Source organism: Pseudophryne corroboree, chromosome 3, assembly GCF_028390025.1.
Source record: "Pseudophryne corroboree isolate aPseCor3 chromosome 3, aPseCor3.hap2, whole genome shotgun sequence".
NCBI classification, from domain to species: domain Eukaryota; kingdom Metazoa; phylum Chordata; class Amphibia; order Anura; family Myobatrachidae; genus Pseudophryne; species Pseudophryne corroboree.
In genome coordinates this window covers 439,848,736-439,860,645 of record NC_086446.1, presented here as the reverse complement: position 1 = coordinate 439,860,645, position 11,910 = coordinate 439,848,736, and the positions used below count along the sequence as shown (strand labels likewise).

General features: G+C 47.1%; 19 non-coding genes across 19 annotated transcripts; 8 read left to right on the top strand and 11 right to left on the bottom strand.

The window, feature by feature from the left end:
- Positions 1 to 412: 412 nt before the first annotated feature.
- TRNAK-CUU (transfer RNA lysine (anticodon CUU)) lies at positions 413 to 485 on the bottom strand. The gene has a single exon. It is a non-coding gene; the product is annotated as a tRNA-Lys (tRNA).
- A 107-nt stretch (positions 486 to 592) lies between these two features.
- On the top strand, positions 593 to 663 carry TRNAG-GCC (transfer RNA glycine (anticodon GCC)). Its single transcript has one exon. It is a non-coding gene; the product is annotated as a tRNA-Gly (tRNA).
- An 861-nt stretch (positions 664 to 1,524) lies between these two features.
- Positions 1,525 to 1,597, bottom strand: TRNAK-CUU (transfer RNA lysine (anticodon CUU)). The gene has a single exon. It is a non-coding gene; the product is annotated as a tRNA-Lys (tRNA).
- Positions 1,598 to 1,709: 112 nt separating this feature from the next.
- On the top strand, positions 1,710 to 1,780 carry TRNAG-UCC (transfer RNA glycine (anticodon UCC)). The gene has a single exon. It is a non-coding gene; the product is annotated as a tRNA-Gly (tRNA).
- A 119-nt stretch (positions 1,781 to 1,899) lies between these two features.
- Positions 1,900 to 1,972, bottom strand: TRNAK-CUU (transfer RNA lysine (anticodon CUU)). Its single transcript has one exon. It is a non-coding gene; the product is annotated as a tRNA-Lys (tRNA).
- Positions 1,973 to 2,079: 107 nt separating this feature from the next.
- TRNAG-GCC (transfer RNA glycine (anticodon GCC)) lies at positions 2,080 to 2,150 on the top strand. The gene has a single exon. It is a non-coding gene; the product is annotated as a tRNA-Gly (tRNA).
- Positions 2,151 to 3,193: 1,043 nt separating this feature from the next.
- On the top strand, positions 3,194 to 3,264 carry TRNAG-GCC (transfer RNA glycine (anticodon GCC)). The gene has a single exon. It is a non-coding gene; the product is annotated as a tRNA-Gly (tRNA).
- An 861-nt stretch (positions 3,265 to 4,125) lies between these two features.
- Positions 4,126 to 4,198, bottom strand: TRNAK-CUU (transfer RNA lysine (anticodon CUU)). Its single transcript has one exon. It is a non-coding gene; the product is annotated as a tRNA-Lys (tRNA).
- Positions 4,199 to 5,237: 1,039 nt separating this feature from the next.
- Positions 5,238 to 5,310, bottom strand: TRNAK-CUU (transfer RNA lysine (anticodon CUU)). Its single transcript has one exon. It is a non-coding gene; the product is annotated as a tRNA-Lys (tRNA).
- Positions 5,311 to 5,422: 112 nt separating this feature from the next.
- Positions 5,423 to 5,493, top strand: TRNAG-UCC (transfer RNA glycine (anticodon UCC)). Its single transcript has one exon. It is a non-coding gene; the product is annotated as a tRNA-Gly (tRNA).
- Positions 5,494 to 5,612: 119 nt separating this feature from the next.
- TRNAK-CUU (transfer RNA lysine (anticodon CUU)) lies at positions 5,613 to 5,685 on the bottom strand. Its single transcript has one exon. It is a non-coding gene; the product is annotated as a tRNA-Lys (tRNA).
- Positions 5,686 to 5,982: 297 nt separating this feature from the next.
- TRNAK-CUU (transfer RNA lysine (anticodon CUU)) lies at positions 5,983 to 6,055 on the bottom strand. The gene has a single exon. It is a non-coding gene; the product is annotated as a tRNA-Lys (tRNA).
- Positions 6,056 to 6,701: 646 nt separating this feature from the next.
- On the bottom strand, positions 6,702 to 6,774 carry TRNAK-CUU (transfer RNA lysine (anticodon CUU)). The gene has a single exon. It is a non-coding gene; the product is annotated as a tRNA-Lys (tRNA).
- A 107-nt stretch (positions 6,775 to 6,881) lies between these two features.
- Positions 6,882 to 6,952, top strand: TRNAG-GCC (transfer RNA glycine (anticodon GCC)). Its single transcript has one exon. It is a non-coding gene; the product is annotated as a tRNA-Gly (tRNA).
- A 1,040-nt stretch (positions 6,953 to 7,992) lies between these two features.
- Positions 7,993 to 8,063, top strand: TRNAG-GCC (transfer RNA glycine (anticodon GCC)). The gene has a single exon. It is a non-coding gene; the product is annotated as a tRNA-Gly (tRNA).
- Positions 8,064 to 8,923: 860 nt separating this feature from the next.
- On the bottom strand, positions 8,924 to 8,996 carry TRNAK-CUU (transfer RNA lysine (anticodon CUU)). The gene has a single exon. It is a non-coding gene; the product is annotated as a tRNA-Lys (tRNA).
- Positions 8,997 to 9,103: 107 nt separating this feature from the next.
- On the top strand, positions 9,104 to 9,174 carry TRNAG-GCC (transfer RNA glycine (anticodon GCC)). Its single transcript has one exon. It is a non-coding gene; the product is annotated as a tRNA-Gly (tRNA).
- An 861-nt stretch (positions 9,175 to 10,035) lies between these two features.
- TRNAK-CUU (transfer RNA lysine (anticodon CUU)) lies at positions 10,036 to 10,108 on the bottom strand. Its single transcript has one exon. It is a non-coding gene; the product is annotated as a tRNA-Lys (tRNA).
- A 1,038-nt stretch (positions 10,109 to 11,146) lies between these two features.
- TRNAK-CUU (transfer RNA lysine (anticodon CUU)) lies at positions 11,147 to 11,219 on the bottom strand. Its single transcript has one exon. It is a non-coding gene; the product is annotated as a tRNA-Lys (tRNA).
- Between the last annotated feature and the right edge of the window lie 691 nt (positions 11,220 to 11,910).

Genomic DNA, 11,910 nt, shown 5'->3' with positions numbered 1-11,910 from the left:
CACTGTTCCACATACAATGGTACAGGAAGAGAAAAAAAGAACTGCCCAACATGGAGCTCAAATACATGACCCTAAGATTAATAGTCTTATGCTCTAGCGACTGTGCTAGTCGGGCTTGGTTACGTAGGCTTGGAGGTGATGGCAAGGCAAGGCATCCTGACACTCCTGCTTTGTTTTATACACTAAAGTACATGAGTAAGTGTAAAATTAGGCATCTGTGGAGCATTGGTGGTTCAGTAGTAGAATTCTCGCCTGCCACGCGTGAGGCCCGGAATCGATTCCCGGCCAATGCAGTCCTTAGTTTTTGCTGATATGGCAGTGTATTTTGTGAAAGTGAGGACAGCCATTTGGGCTGTGGTGGTGCAAGTATACAGTGTTCCACATACAATGGTACAGGAAAAGAAAAAACATCCGCCGAACGTGGGGCTCGAACCCACGACCCTGAGATTAAGAGTCTCATGCTCTACCGACTGAGCTAGCCTGGCTTAGTTGAAAATGTATGGAGGTGATGGCAAGGCAAGGCATCCTGACACTCCTGCTTTGTTTCATAAACTAAAGTACACGAGTAAGTGTAAAATTAAGTATCTGTGGAGCATTGGTGGTTCAGTGGTAGAATTCTCGCCTGCCACGCGGGTGGCCTGGGTTCGATTCCCGGCCAATGCAGTCCTTAGTTTTTGCTGATATGGCAGTGCATTTTGTGAAAGTGAGGACAGCCATTTGCGCTGTGGTGGTGCAAGTTGACAGTGTTCCACATACAATGGTACAGGAAAAGAAAAAAAACATCCGCCCAATGTGGGGCTCGAACCCACGACCCTGAGATTAAGAGTCTTATGCTTTACCGACTGAGTTAGCAATGCTTGCTAACCGAGGAGTTGTAGCGATGGCAAGGCAAGGCATCCTGACTCTCCTGCTTTGTTTTGTACACTAAAGTACATGAGTAAGTCTAAAATTAAGCATCTGTGGATCATTGGTGGTTCAGTGGTAGAAATCTAGCCGGCCACGTGGGAGGCCGGGTTCAAATCCCGGTCAATACATTCCTGAGTTTTTGCTGATAGGGCAGTGCATTTTGTGAAAGTGAGGACAGCCATTTGCGCTGTGGTGATGCAAGTATACACTGTTCCACATACAATGGTACAGGAAGAGAAAAAAACAACTGCCCAACACGGAGCTCAAATACATGACCCTAAGATTAATAGTCTTATGCTCTAGCGACTGTGCTAGTCGGGCTTGGTTACGTAGGCTTGGAGGTGATGGCAAGGCAAGGCATCCTGACACTCCTGCTTTGTTTTATACACTAAAGTACATGAGTAAGTGTAAAATTAGGCATCTGTGGAGCATTGGTGGTTCAGTGGTAGAATTCTCGCCTGCCACGCGTGAGGCCCGGAATCGATTCCCGGCCAATGCAGTCCTGAGTTTTTGCTGATATGGCAGTGTATTTTGTGAAAGTGAGGACAGCTATTTGCGCTGTGGTGGTGCAAGTTGACAGTGTTCCACATACAATGGTACAGGAAAAGAAAAAATATCCGCCCAACGTGGGGCTCGAACCCACGACCCTGAGATTAAGAGTCTCATGCTCTACCGACTGAGCTAGCCAGGCTTGGTTGCGAATGTATGGAGGTGATGGCAAGGCAAGGCAAGGCATCCTGACACTCCTGCTTTGTTTCATACACTAAAGTACACGAGTAAGTGTAAAATTAAGTACCTGTGGAGCATTGGTGGTTCAGTTGTAGAATTCTCGCCTTCCACGCGGGAGACCTGGGTTCGATTCCCGGCCAATGCAGTCCTTAGTTTTTGCTGATATGGCAGTGCATTTTGTGAAAGTGAGGACAGCCATTTGCGCTGTGGTGGTGCAAGTTGACAGTGTTCCACATACAATGGTACAGGAAAAGAAAAAACATCCGCCCAACGTGGGGCTCGAACCCACGACCCTGAGATTAAGAGTCTCATGCTCTACCGACTGAGCTAGCCAGGCTTAGTTGAAAATGTATGGAGGTGATGGCAAGGCAAGGCATCCTGACACTCCTGCTTTATTTCATAAACTAAAGTACACGAGTAAGTGTAAAAGTAAGTATCTGTGGAGCATTGGTGGTTCAGTGGTAGAATTCTCGCCTGCCACGCGGGAGGCCTGGGTTCGATTCCCGGCCAATGCAGTCCTTAGTATTTGCTGATATGGCAGTGCATTTTGTGAAAGTGAGGACAGCCATTTGCGCTGTGGTGGTGCAAGTTTACAGTGTTCCACATACAATGGTACAAAAAAAGAAAAAAAACATCCGCCCAATGTGGGGCTCAAACCCACGACCCTGAGTTTAAGAGTCTTATGCTTTACCGACTGAGTTAGCAATGCTTGGTAACCGAGGAGTTGTGGTGATGGCAAGGCAAGGCATCCTGACTCTCCTGCTTTGTTTTGTACACTAAAGTACATGAGTAAGTCTAAAATTAAGCATCTGTGGATCATTGGTGGTTCAGTGGTAGAAATCTAGCCGGCCACGTGGGAGGCCGGGTTCAAATCCCGGTCAATACATTCCTGAGTTTTTGCTGATAGGGCAGTGCATTTTGTGAAAGTGAGGACAGCCATTTGCGCTGTGGTGATGCAAGTATACACTGTTCCACATACAATGGTACAGGAAGAGAAAAAAACAACTGCCCAACATGGAGCTCAAATACATGACCCTAAGATTAATAGTCTTATGCTCTAGCGACTGTGCTAGTCGGGCTTGGTTACGTAGGCTTGGAGGTGATGGCAAGGCAAGGCATCCTGACACTCCTGCTTTGTTTTATACACTAAAGTACATGAGTAAGTGTAAAATTAGGCATCTGTGGAGCATTGGTGGTTCAGTAGTAGAATTCTCGCCTGCCACGCGTGAGGCCCGGAATCGATTCCCGGCCAATGCAGTCCTGAGTTTTTGCTGATATGGCAGTGTATTTTGTGAAAGTGAGGACAGCCATTTGCGCTGTGGTGGTGCAAGTATACAGTGTTCCACATACAATGGTACAGGAAAAGAAAAAAAACATCCGCCCAATGAGGGGCTCGAACCCACGACCCTGAGATTAAGAGTCTTATGCTTTACCGACTGAGTTAGCAATGCTTGGTAACCGAGGAGTTGTGGTGATGGCAAGGCAAGGCAACCTGACACTCCTGCTTTGTTTCATAAACTAAAGTACACGAGTAAGTGTAAAATTAAGTATCTGTGGAGCATTGGTGGTTCAGTGGTAGAATTCTCACCTGCCACGCGGGAGGCCTGGGTTCGATTCCCGGCCAATGCATTCCTGAGTTTTTGCTGATATGGCAGTGCATTTTGTGAAAGTGAGGACAGCCATTTGCGCTGTGGTGGTGCAAGTTGACAGTGTTCCACATACAATGGTACAGGAAAAGAAAAAAAACATCCGCCCAATGTGGGGCTCGAACCCACGACCCTGAGATTAAGAGCCTCATGCTTTACTGACTGAGTTAGCAATGCTTGGTAACCGAGGAGTTGTGGTGATGGCAAGGCAAGGCATCCTGACTCTCCTGCTTTGTTTTGTACACTAAAATACATGAGTAAGTCTAAAATTAAGCATCTGTGGATCATTGGTGGTTTAGTGGTAGAAATCTAGCCGGCCACGTGGGAGGCCGGATTCAATTCCCGGTCAATACATTCCTGAGTTTTTGCTGATAGGGCAGTGCATTTTGTGAAAGTGAGGACAGCCATTTGCGCTGTGGTGATGCAAGTATACACTGTTCCACATACAATGGTACAGGAAGAGAAAAAAAGAACTGCCCAACATGGAGCTCAAATACATGACCCTAAGATTAATAGTCTTATGCTCTAGCGACTGTGCTAGTCGGGCTTGGTTACGTAGGCTTGGAGGTGATGGCAAGGCAAGGCATCCTGACACTCCTGCTTTGTTTTATACACTAAAGTACATGAGTAAGTGTAAAATTAGGCATCTGTGGAGCATTGGTGGTTCAGTAGTAGAATTCTCGCCTGCCACGCGTGAGGCCCGGAATCGATTCCCGGCCAATGCAGTCCTGAGTTTTTGCTGATATGGCAGTGTATTTTGTGAAAGTGAGGACAGCCATTTGCGCTGTGGTGGTGCAAGTATACAGTGTTCCACATACAATGGTACAGGAAAAGAAAAAACATCCGCCCAACGTGGGGATCGAACCCACGACCCTGAGATTAAGAGTCTCATGCTCTACCGACTGAGCTAGCCAGGCTTAGTTGAAAATGTATGGAGGTGATGGCAAGGCAAGGCATCCTGACACTCCTGCTTTGTTTCATAAACTAAAGTACACGAGTAAGTGTAAAATTAAGTATCTGTGGAGCATTGGTGGTTCAGTGGTACAATTCTCGCCTGCCATGCGGGAGACCTGGGTTCGATTCCTGGCCAATGCAGTCCTTAGTTTTTGCTGATATGGCAGTGCATTTTGTGAAAGTGAGGACAGCCATTTGCGCTGTGGTGGTGCAAGTTGACAGTGTTCCACATACAATGGTACAGGAAAAGAAAAAAAACATCTGCCCAATGTGGGGCTCGAACCCACGACCCTGAGATTAAGAGTCTTATGCTTTACCGACTGAGTTAGCAATGCTTGGTAACCGAGGAGTTGTGGTGATGGCAAGGCAAGGCATCCTGACTCTCCTGCTTTGTTTTGTACACTAAAGTACATGAGTAAGTCTAAAATTAAGCATCTGTGGATCATTGGTGGTTCAGTGGTAGAAATCTAGCCGGCCACGTGGGAGGCCGGGTTCAAATCCCGGTCAATACATTCCTGAGTTTTTGCTGATAGGGCAGTGCATTTTGTGAAAGTGAGGACAGCCATTTGCGCTGTGGTGATGCAAGTATACACTGTTCCACATACAATGGTACAGGAAGAGAAAAAAACAACTGCCCAACATGGAGCTCAAATACATGACCCTAAGATTAATAGTCTTATGCTCTAGCGACTGTGCTAGTCGGGCTTGGTTTCGTAGGCTTGGAGGTGATGGCAAGGCAAGGCATCCTGACACTCCTGCTTTGTTTTATACACTAAAGTACATGAGTAAGTGTAAAATTAGGCATCTGTGGAGCATTGGTGGTTCAGTGGTAGAATTCTCGCCTGCCACGCGTGAGGCCCGGAATCGATTCCCGGCCAATGCAGTCCTGAGTTTTTGCTGATATGGCAGTGTATTTTGTGAAAGTGAGGACAGCTATTTGCGCTGTGGTGGTGCAAGTTGACAGTGTTCCACATACAATGGTACAGGAAAAGAAAAAACATCCGCCCAACGTGGGGCTCGAACCCACAACCCTGAGATTAAGAGTCTCATGCTCTACCGACTGAGCTAGCCAGGCTTGGTTGCGAATGTATGGAGGTGATGGCAAGGCAAGGCAAGGCATCCTGACACTCCTGCTTTGTTTCATACACTAAAGTACACGAGTAAGTGTAAAATTAAGTACCTGTGGAGCATTGGTGGTTCAGTGGTAGAATTCTCGCCTTCCACGCGGGAGGCCTGGGTTCGATTCCTGGCCAATGCAGTCATTAGTTTTTGCTGATATGGCAGTGCATTTTGGGAAAGTGAGGACAGCCATTTGCGCTGTGGTGGTGCAAGTTGACAGTGTTCCACATACAATGGTACAGGAAAAGAAAAAACATCTGCCCAACGTGGGGCTCGAACCCACGACCCTGAGATTAAGAGTCTCATGCTCTACCGACTGAGCTAGCCAGGGTTGGTTGCGAATGCACGGAGGTGATGGCAAGGCAAGGCATCCTGACACTCCTGCTTTGTTTCATACACTAAAGTACACGAGTAAGTGTAAAATTAAGTACCTTTGGAGCATTGGTGGTTCAGTGGTGGAATTTTCGCCTTCCACGCGGGAGGCCTGGGTTTGATTCCCGTCCAATGCAGTCCTGAGTTTTTGCTGATATGGCAGTGCATTTTGTGAAAGTGAGGACAGCCATTTGCGCTGTGGTGGTGCAAGTTGACAGTGTTCCACATACAATGGTACAGGAAAAGAAAAAACATCCGCCTAACGTGGGGCTCGAACCCACGACCCTGAGATTAAGAGTCTCATGCTCTACCGACTGAGCTAGCCAGGCTTGGTTGCGAATGCATGGAGGTGATGGCAAGGCATTGCAAGGCATCCTGACACTCCTGCTTTGTTTTGTACACTAAAGTACACGAGTAAGTGTAAAATTAAGTACCTGTGGAGCATTGGTGGTTCAGTGGTAGAATTCTCGCCTTCCACGCGGGAGGCCTGAGTTTTTGCTTATATGGCAGTGCATTTTGTGAAAGTGAGGACAGCCATTTGCGCTGTGGTGGTGCAAGTTGACAGTGTTCCACATACAATGGTACAGGAAAAGAAAAAAAACATCCGCCCAATGTGGGGCTCGAACCCACGACCCTGAGATTAAGAGTCTCATGCTTTACCGACTGAGTTAGCAATGCTTGGTAACCAAGTAGTTGTGGTGATGGCAAGGCAAGGCATCCTGACACTCCTGCTTTGTTTTATACACTAAAGTACATGAGTAAGTGTAAAATTAGGCATCTGTGGAGCATTGGTGGTTCAGTGGTAGAATTCTCGCCTGCCACGCGTGAGGCCCGGAATCGATTCCCGGCCAATGCAGTCCTGAGTTTTTGCTGATATGGCAGTGTATTTTGTGAAAGTGAGGACAGCTATTTGCGCTGTGGTGGTGCAAGTTGACAGTGTTCCACATACAATGGTACAGGAAAAGAAAAAACATCCGCCCAAAGTGGGGCTCGAACCCACGACCCTGAGATTAAGAGTCTCATGCTCTACCGACTGAGCTAGCCAGGCTTGGTTGAGAATTTATGGAGGTGATGGCAAGGCAAGGCATCCTAACACTCCTGCTTTGTTTCATACACTAAAGTACACGAGTAAGTGTAAAATTAAATATTTGTGGAGCATTGGTGGTTCAGTGGTAGAATTCTTGCCTGCCACGCGGGAGGCCCGGGTTCGATTCCCGGCCGATGCAGTCCTGAGTTTTTGCTGATATGGCAGTGCATTTTGTGAAAGTGAGGACAGCCATTTGTGCTGTGGTGGGGCAAGTTGACAGTGTTCCACATACAATGGTACAGGAAAAGAAAAAAAACATCCGCCCAACGTGGGGCTCAAACCCACGACCCTGAGATTAAGAGTCTCATGCTTTACTGACTGAGTTAGCAATGCTTGGTAACCGAGGAGTTGTGGTGATGGCAAGGCAAGGCATCCTGCCTCTCCTGCTTTGTTTTGTACACTAAAGTACATGAGTAAGTCTAAAATTAAGCATCTGTGGATCATGGTGGTTCAGTGGTAGAAATCTAGCCGGCCACGTGGGAGGCCGGGTTCAATTCCCGGTCAATACATTCCTGAGTTTTTGCTGATAGGGCAGTGCATTTTGTGAAAGTGAGGACAGCCATTTGCGCTGTGGTGATGCAAGTATACACTGTTCCACATACAATGGTACAGGAAGAGAAAAAAACAACTGCCCAACATGGAGCTCAAATACATGACCCTAAGATTAATAGTCTTATGCCCTAGCGACTGTGCTAGTCGGGCTTGGTTACGTAGGCTTGGAGGTGATGGCAAGGCAAGGCATCCTGACACTCCTGCTTTGTTTTATACACTAAAGTACATGAGTAAGTGTAAAATTAAGCATCTGTGGAACATTGGTGGTTCAGTGGTAGAATTCTCGCCTGCCACGCGTGAGGCCCGGAATCGATTCCCGGCCAATGCAGTCTTGAGTTTTTCCTGATATGGCAGTGTATTTTGTGAAAGTGAGGACAGCCATTTGCGCTGTTGTGGTGCAAGTATACAGTGTTCCACATACAATGGTACAGGAAAAGAAAAAACATCCACCCAACGTGGAGCTCGAAACCACGACCCTGAGATTAAGAGTCTCATGCTCTACCGACTGAGCTAGCCAGGCTTGGTTGAGAACGTATGGAGGTGATGGCAAGGCAAGGCATCCTGACACTCCTGCTTTGTTTCATAAACTAAAGTACACGAGTAAGTGTAAAATTAAGTATCTGTGGAGCATTGGTGGTTCAGTGGTAGAATTCTCGCCTGCCCCGCGGGAGGCCTGGGTTTGATTCCCGGCCAATGCAGTCCTGAGTTTTTGCTGATATGGCAGTGCATTTTGTGAAAGTGAGGACAGCCATTTGCGCTGTGGTGGTGCAAGTTGACAGTGTTCCACATACAATGGTACAGGAAAAGAAAAAAAACATCCGCCCAATGTGGGGCTCGAACCCACGACCCTGAGATTAAGAGTCTTATGCTTTACCGACTGAGTTAGCAATGCTTGGTAACCGAGGAGTTGTGGTGATGGCAAGGCAAGGCATCCTGACTCTCCTGCTTTGTTTTGTACACTAAAGTACATGAGTAAGTCTAAAATTAAGCATCTGTGGATCATTGGTAGTTCAGTGGTAGAAATCTAGCCGGCCACGTGGGAGGCCGGGTTCAAATCCCGGTCAATACATTCCTGAGTTTTTGCTGATAGGGCAGTGCATTTTTTGAAAGTGAGGACAGCCATTTGCGCTGTGGTGATGCAAGTATACACTGTTCCACATACAATGGTACAGGAAGAGAAAAAACAACTGCCCAACATGGAGCTCAAATACATGACCCTAAGATTAATAGTCTTATGCTCTAGCGACTGTTCTAGTCGGGCTTGGTTACGTAGGCTTGGAGGTGATGGCAAGGCAAGGCATCCTGACACTCCTGCTTTGTTTTATACACTAAAGTACATGAGTAAGTGTAAAATTAGGCATCTGTGGAGCATTGGTGGTTCAGTGGTAGAATTCTCGCCTGCCACGCGTGAGGCCCGGAATCGATTCCCGGCCAATGCAGTCCTGAGTTTTTGCTGATATGGCAGTGTATTTTGTGAAAGTGAGGACAGCCATTTGCGCTGTGGTGGTGCAAGTATACAGTGTTCCACATACAATGGTACAGGAAAAGAAAAAACATCCGCCCAACGTGGGGCTCTAACCCACGACCCTGAGATTAAGAGTCTCATGCTCTACCGACTGAGCTAGCCAGGCTTGGTTGAGAATGTATGGAGGTGATGGCAAGGCAAGGCATCCTGACACTCCTGCTTTGTTTCATACACTAAAGTACACGAGTAAGTGTAAAATTAAGTATCTGTGGAGCATTGGTGGTTCAGTGGTAGAATTCTCGCCTGCCACGCGGGAGGCCCGGGTTCGATTCCCGGCCAATGCAGTCCTGAGTTTTTGCTGATATGGCAGTGCATTTTGTGAAAGTGAGGACAGCCATTTGCGCTGTGGTGGTGCAAGTTGACAGTGTTCCACATACAATGGTACAGGAAAAGAAAAAAAACATCAGCCCAATGTGGGGCTCGAACCCACAACCCTGAGATTAAGAGTCTCATGCTTTACCGACTGTGTTAGCAATGCTTGGTAACCGAGGAGTTGTGGTGATGGAAAGGGAAGGCATTCTGACTCTCCTGCTTTGTTTTGTACACTAAAGTACATGAGTAAGTTTAAAATTAAGCATCTGTGGATCATTGGTGGTTCAGTGGTAGAAATCTAGCCGGCCACGTGGGAGGCCGGGTTCAATTCCCGGTCAATACATTCCTGAGTTTTTGCTGATAGGGCAGTGCATTTTGTGAAAGTGAGGACAGCCATTTGCACTGTGGTGATGCAAGTATACACTGTTCCACATTCAATGGTACAGGAAGAGAAAAAAACAACTGCCCAACATGGAGCTCAAATACATGACCCTAAGATTAATAGTCTTATGCTCTAGCGACTGTGCTAGTCGGGCTTGGTTACGTAGGCTTGGAGGTGATGGCAAGGCAAGGCATCCTGACACTCCTGCTTTTTTTTATACACTAAAGTACATGAGTAAGTGTAAAATTAGGCATCTGTGGAGCATTGGTGGTTCAGTGGTAGAATTCTCGCCTGCCACGCGTGAGGCCCGGAATCGATTCCCGGCCAATGCAGTCCTGAGTTTTTGCTGATATGGCAGTGTATTTTGTGAAAGTGAGGACAGCCATTTGCGCTGTGGTGGTGCAAGTATACAGTGTTCCACATACAATGGTACAGGAAAAGAAAAAACATCCGCCCAACGTGGGGCTCTAACCCACGACCCTGAGATTAAGAGTCTCATGCTCTACCGACTGAGCTAGCCAGGCTTGGTTGAGAATGTATGGAGGTGATGGCAAGGCAAGGCATCCTGACACTCCTGCTTTGTTTCATACACTAAAGTACACGAGTAAGTGTAAAATTAAGTATCTGTGGAGCATTGATGGTTCAGTGGTAGAATTCTCGCATGCCACGCGGGAGGCCAGGGTTTGATTCCCGGCCAATGCAGTCCTGAGTTTTTGCTGATATGGCAGTGCATTTTGTGAAAGTGAGGACAGCCATTTGTGCTGTGGTGGGGCAAGTTGACAGTGTTCCACATACAATGGTACAGGAAAAGAAAAAAAACATCCGCCCAATGTGGGGCTCGAACCCACGACCCTGAGATTAAGAGTCTCATGCTTTATCGACTGAGTTAGCAATGCTTGGTAACCGAGGAGTTGTGGTGATGGCAAGGCAAGGCATCCTGCCTCTCCTGCTTTGTTTTGTACACTAAAGTACATGAGTAAGTCTAAAATTAAGCATCTGTGGATCATGGTGGTTCAGTGGTAGAAATCTAGCCGGCCACGTGGGAGGCCGGGTTCAATTCCCGGTCAATACATTCCTGAGTTTTTGCTGATAGGGCAGTGCATTTTGTGAAAGTGAGGACAGCCATTTGCGCTGTGGTGATGCAAGTATACACTGTTCCACATTCAATGGTACAGGAAGAGAAAAAAACAACTGCCCAACATGGAGCTCAAATACATGACCCTAAGATTAATAGTCTTATGCCCTAGCGACTGTGCTAGTCGGGCTTGGTTACGTAGGCTTGGAGGTGATGGCAAGGCAAGGCATCCTGACACTCCTGCTTTGTTTTATACACTAAAGTACATGAGTAAGTGTAAAATTAGGCATCTGTGGAACATTGGTGGTTCAGTGGTAGAATTCTCGCCTGCCACGCGTGAGGCCCGGAATCGATTCCCGGCCAATGCAGTCTTGAGTTTTTCCTGATATGGCAGTGTATTTTGTGAAAGTGAGGACAGCCATTTGCGCTGTTGTGGTGCAAGTATACAGTGTTCCACATACAATGGTACAGGAAAAGAAAAAGCATCCGCCCAACGTGGGGCTCGAACCCACGACCCTGAGATTAAGAGTCTCATGCTCTACCGACTGAGCTAGCCAGGCTTGGTTGAGAACGTATGGAGGTGATGGCAAGGCAAGGCATCCTGACACTCCTGCTTTGTTTCATAAACTAAAGTACACGAGTAAGTGTAAAATTAAGTATCTGTGGAGCATTGGTGGTTCAGTGGTAGAATTCTCGCCTGCCCCGCGGGAGGCCTGGTTTTGATTCCCGGCCAATGCAGTCCTGAGTTTTTGCTGATATGGCAGTGCATTTTGTGAAAGTGAGGACAGCCATTTGCGCTGTGGTGGTGCAAGTTGACAGTGTTCCACATACAATGGTACAGGAAAAGAAAAAAAACATCCGCCCAATGTGGGGCTCGAACCCACGACCCTGAGATTAAGAGTCTTATGCTTTACCGACTGAGTTAGCAATGCTTGGTAACCGAGGAGTTGTGGTGATGGCAAGGCAAGGCATCCTGACTCTCCTGCTTTGTTTTGTACACTAAAGTACATGAGTAAGTCTAAAATTAAGCATCTGTGGATCATTGGTGGTTCAGTGGTAGAAATCTAGCCGGCCACGTGGGAGGCCGGGTTCAAATCCCGGTCAATACATTCCTGAGTTTTTGCTGATAGGGCAGTGCATTTTTTGAAAGTGAGGACAGCCATTTGCGCTGTGGTGATGCAAGTATACACTGTTCCACATACAATGGTACAGGAAGAGAAAAAACAACTGCCCAACATGGAGCTCAAATAC